The sequence below is a fragment of the Xenopus laevis genome, chromosome 7S (genome assembly GCF_017654675.1).
Source record: "Xenopus laevis strain J_2021 chromosome 7S, Xenopus_laevis_v10.1, whole genome shotgun sequence".
Lineage (NCBI taxonomy): Eukaryota > Metazoa > Chordata > Amphibia > Anura > Pipidae > Xenopus > Xenopus laevis.
This window is the reverse complement of record NC_054384.1, coordinates 49,329,845-49,335,844: the sequence shown is the minus strand read 5'-3', so window position 1 is coordinate 49,335,844 and position 6,000 is coordinate 49,329,845.

Sequence of the window (6,000 nt, the reverse complement as noted above, 5' to 3'; positions counted from 1 at the left end):
CAGGAATAAGAGGAAGTGGGTAACGATTTTTGACAGTAATCTTGTTCAGGTCCCAGTAGTCAATGCACGGCCTTAATGAATGATCCTTCTTTTCGACAAAGAAGATCCCGGCTCCTGCTGGAGAAGAAGACTGTCTAATGAACCCTTTGGCCAGATTCTCATCTAAATAAGAACGAAGTTCCGACAGTTCAGACTCGGATAAAGGATAAACTCGTCCAAAAGGAATCTGAGCCCCTGGAAGAAGGTTGATAGGGCAGTCGTAAATACGATGAGGAGGTAACTTGTCCGCCCCTTTTTTATTGAAAACGTCCGTAAATTCCCAGTAAGCTTGAGGAAGAAGATTATGAATTTCAGAGGCAGGAGATAACGAACAAACTCTATTTGAAGAAGAAATACATCGAGAGGAACAAAAATTTGAAAGAAAGTTCACTTCACCAGTAGCCCAGTTGATGGATGGGTTGTGTTTCTGCAACCATGGTAACCCCAGGATGACGGGAAATAAAGGAGAGGAAACCACATCGAAGTTCATGACTTCAGCATGCCCTTTATTTAATACAACAAAAAGTGAGACAGTCTCTTGCACCACAGGGCCTGAGGTAATCAGAGAACCATCTGCCACACGGAGGGCTATGGGGTTCTTCTTAGACTGGAGTGGTATCTGGAACTGTAGTGCCACTTTATTATCCAAGAAACACCCGCTGGCCCCAGAATCAAGAATTGCTTGAAGCTCTACCCGCTTGTCTCCCCACTGCAAAGATAAAGAGACAGTCAGGAGAGGCACGGGAACATGGCAACCGGAAAAGTCTCTTTCTAACAAGCTCTTACCCGTTGGACGGATCGGACAACCCCGAAGCAAATGGCCCGCTTGTCCACAATAAAGGCAGAGGTTGAGTCTGCGACGTCTGATCCGTTCCTCTGGAGTTAATGCAGATCTAATGGCTCCAATCTGCATAGGCTCTGGAGCTGCGCTGAAGACGGGCGGAGGGACAGCTGGAGGAAAAGTGGAAGGCACTCGAATAGGAGGTGGAGCGGTTGGTAACATCCACGACTGAGGTGGAAGGCCTGCTCTCTCTGCCTGTTCTTCCTCTCGGCGTTCTCTGAGTCTCCGATCCAGCTGGATGGAAAGAGAGATGAGATCCTCCAAACTGTCAGGAATGCCAGTACGGGCTAATTCATTCTTTAATTCAGAAGAAAGTCCGAAACGATATTGATTTTTAAGTGCTGCCGGGTTCCATTCCGTGTCATCTGCCCATTGCAGGAATTCCAGGGTGTAGTCTTCCGCTGGGCGGCTACCTTGCTTCAGGGCACGCAGGGAGGCTTCAGCAGTAGTGCCTCTGTGAGGATCGTCAAAAAGAACTGCCATAGCATCGAAGAAGGAGTCTACTGTGGCCAATACAGGACTGTGACGTTCCATAAGACGAAAGGCCCACGTCTGTGGCTCTCCTGTAAGAAACGAGATGATCACCCCGGGTCTGCTCATTAGGATAGGTGTGCGGTCTGAGCGAAAACAGCAGTTTGCAATTGCTCCTGAAGTTCCGAAACATCTTTCGGTCGCCAGCAAATTTTTCCGGAAAGGCCACCTTAGGTTCCGAAATTTCAGAAGTGATCACCTGAACTTCCGTTGGAGCAGGAGGAGTTGCAGCGGCCGTGGAAGGGAGAACAGCTGGTGGATGGGTCCTAATGTGCTCCTGTAGCTGAGTATAACCACTTTGCAGCTCCCGGACAGCTTGCGTGAGGGATGACAGCTGTTGAGTCAAGACAGCAAACGGGGACACCCCTTCAGATGGATCCATCTGGCCTGGTTATACTGTCAAGACTCACCAGTATAATCCAGTCGTAGAAGGAGCTGGAGCAGAAGATAATGAACCCACAAGCGCCTCACACAACCGCTACCCACCTGGAGTGGAACAGGGAGCAGGGTTGTGGAGAGTAGCCAGTGAGACGATAAGCGAAGTACAAGGGATTAGGCAAAGTCGTAGTCAGGAAGTCCGAGGTCAAAAGGCAGGCAGCAAGATTCATAAACGATGAGACAGGTGAGAAGGTCGAGACAGGCGGCAGTAATCAAATCCGGGTACAGGCAAGGGTCGATAATCAGGAATCCAAAAGTTCAAGACACTAGGGTTTCAGTTCAAACAACCTAATAACCAGGCAATGCATCTTAGTCTGGTTTGGGTTTAAATACAGATACTTTGGCGCGGAACTGACGCCAGCACGTCCATCATAGGCGTTTCCGCCTACGTCCTTGCGCCCGCAACCGTCGCCGGCGCCTCCGCGCCCGTCGCCAGCGTCCCGCGTCAGACGCCGACGCACATTACCGCGCCCGCGCCGAACAGGACGCATGCGTACGTTCTCACAGTACTGTGTATGTGTGAATGCATGTATGTATGTGTAAATGCATGTATGTGTGTGTGTGTGTATGTTTAAAAAAAGGACACAATTTCTAGTTGAAGAAGGGGTTTTTAGCACAGTTGTGCAGCAGGAAGTGAGTGAGCTGTGCTGATCACGAGAGGTAGGGCTCAGGGTCCAAGAAGAAGGCACATGGTGATGGATCAGGTAAAAAGTCAGGTCCTGTGATGATTGCATCGCAGGACCCACATGGCAGCCCCCTTGGCTTGTTGCCTAGGGGGTAAGTAGCAGATAGGACTCACTGCACGGCGGCAAATGAAGAGTCTTTACTGCTGAGCACGTAGGTACAGTACCACGCAGATTCGGACTAGGCTGGGAAAAAAACCCGGTGGGCCCCCAGCTCTTGTGGGCCCCGCCAGCCCAGATCTGCACCCTGTTCTGCCTCCTTTTCCTGCCATGACCTGCTCTCTTCCCGGTAGCAGGAAAAACTCAACGCTAGTGCATATATGCGCAGCAGCTTCAGTGGACCCCAGGCCACCCAGTCTGACCCTGGTACTACTTGCTTCGCAGTCAGAGCATTTTCCTGCCAGCATATAGTACCAACATGCTTGGCAGTTAAAGTGGAACTATCACAAAAATGAAAATGTAATATATAAGCTTTTTCATACTGAAATTATAAACTTTCTAAATACAATCAATTAAAAAGTCTGCATTGTTTTTGAAATAGTTAATATAAATTTGATTATTCCTCTCTCAGCATCTGTTTCTCTTCATTCTGTCTTCATGTAGCAGTTGGGTGCAAGATGAATGATCCAATATATCTTATAGGGGGTGTTCCCTTTAATAGCAGAAAATCTTACAAAATAATTCCCTTTTGCACAAATTATGCATGTAGAGAGACAGAAGTTCTGGTGATTTTAATAGAGTGAGCTCTAATACATTTTCTAGGCAAAAGGAGCCCCTTATAAGATATATTGGATCATTCATTTGATACCCAACTCCTGAATGAAGAGAAACAGATGCTGAGAGAGGAATAGTGAAAATAAACTTGATTATTTCAGACACAGTACAGGATTTTTAATTGATTGAATTTAATTGTATTTAGAAAGTTTCTTATTTCAGTATGCTGAAGCTAATAGTAAATTTTAATTTTAGCGATAGTTCCCCTTTAAAATTCTGAAATATAAATAGCATGCAAAATCATGTGATGTGCAATATACATGTATGCACAATATCTATAATAGCCTACACATAGAAAAATATCTTATTTTAGGTTTGCATGTTTAACAATATAAATGTAGATATTAAATACATGTAGCATTATGCATATTTGTTAAGAATTGTTTATAGGAACAACAAAACAGCATAAATCATCTACATTACATGCCTGCATAATCAAGTTTATTAAATACTCTGTGGAAAACAATGTGCCTATATCCACAGCTTCATGTATTTCATAAATAAAGTTATATACATTATGGTATTTTTGGGTCATATGTACTATTTATGTGCAACTGAAAAAAATATAATAAGTATTTATAAAAATATGCATGCCCTCTTGCTTACGCCAGAGATGTTTTTGGTCTAGAATGTGGTATAAACAGGCAGTGTCATTTTATGCACAACTCTAGGTTAGTAGACTCTAGGTAAGCACTTCTACGTGTGGGTTGCTTCTAGATTTAAAACATCATGAATATACCTCAACTAAAAGACCTGTAACACCAAGTGAATATATATATATATATCTATATATATATACTGTATATATATATATATATTATTTTTTTTTACATTGAAATGTTGTATCTGTTAAGCCAGCAATTACACACAAATTATTTCTTGGCAAAAAATATCCTATTTTATTTGAGAAAAGTTTTCATTTCTGTAAAATGACATTTTCCCCCATTTGTGGTATTAAAGACCACTCTATTGTACAAAGGTCATCTGTTACTTGCTATGTAAATGTGCAATCTATAGCTGTATCTCAACTTCTTTGGCTGTGCCAATGAGTACCCAGCAGCTTATTTATATAAACTATATTGAGTCTCTGAAATAGACATGTGTACCCATGAAGGGTTAAAATACATTATATTTAAAAGCATAAGAACATTTCACTTTAGGTGCTACTTTAAAATACATGAACCAATGGTAATTTTGAAATAAATACAGCAAGAAAATAAATAACCTTTCAAATGCAATAAATAACAAGAGAAATAACATTGAAGAAGCAAATATACACACAATTAAAAAAGCAAATATACACACTTCATACAGGAACATGAAAGAATCCTAAAATTACAAACACACTTTACACTTTACTTATGCTGGAAATTTCCTTATATCACTTTGTTTAAAAATACATTTACATTACATGTCATATATACGGAGAAAGAGAGAGAAATAAAATAAAAATAATAAAATAAAAAACAATTTTTTTATTGATGCCAGTTAAGACCATGGGTTGACATCACTATTGCACCTACTGCATTTATTTTTCCCCTTTCTATCCCTCCTTTTCTCACCCTTTTTTTTCTCTTTTCCTTCCATTTCCCTCCTCATCCCCTTCCCTCTTGCCCTCCTATCCACCTTCTATCTAGTGGTGACTAATTTTTGATATTCGCTCTGTGAAAAGAAGCCAGGATTGCCATTTTTGAAGAAACTGAAGTTGCTGAGTCTGTTCCAATTTATTGCTTTTGAACTTTTCAAACGTATAGATTTCTTGAATTTTAAGTAACCATTCCTTACTTGTTGGAATATTAGAGGATTTCCAATATTGAGGTATTAGTAGCTTAGCTGCATTAATCATAGTGGAAATCGCCGATTTTTTTTTTGTACTGGGCTGTGGACATTTTATTTTTATGTAGAAGGAAGAAGACTGCGGAATCTTCAATCTCCAGTTTTGTAAATTTAGTTAATAATTGTTGAATCTCCAGTCAATAAGGTCTTATCTTAGGGCATTGCCAGAAAATGTGCGTTAAATTCCCTTTACCTTGATTGCATCTCTAGCATTTATCTGTCACTTTCTCATACATCTTAGCCAGAACATCAGGAACTTTGTACCAGTGTGTAATAATCTTAAAATTATTTTCCTGGATTTTGCAGCATGGGGAGACTCTAAAGGTGCATTCAATAATTTGATTCCACTCGTTTTCTGTGAATGTTACTCCCAGTTCCTGTTCCCATTTCTGGCGATGCTTGTCTTTAGGGGAGATCTATACAGTAGTGAAATTTCTCTCGTCTGTCTATCTTGATGCATAAACAGGCGTTCATATGTTGTATCAGATGAGCCTGTTATGTCTGTTATTCCAGCTGAATGTAAGAAGTGTTGTATTTGCATCAGACAGAGCCTATCCAGTCCTGGCATTTTTTCTAAGGGTGAAATTTCCTTTATTTGCTTAAATTTCCTACCCATCATGAATTGATAAGCATCGACCATTCGACCATTTTTTGTTGTTTTCAGCGCATAGTCCTGGTTCAAAGTCTTGATTATAAAGAATGGAGGTATGCCTCGACTTTGGGTTCAGAAGGTATCTTTTGTATTTTACTGCGTCCCATATTTTGGTGATCCCTTCAAGGACTGGACCGATCAATTTGCGATTATGTTTTGACAACCATAAATATGAGTCGAGAGGTATTGGTGAAAAATGCTGTTCT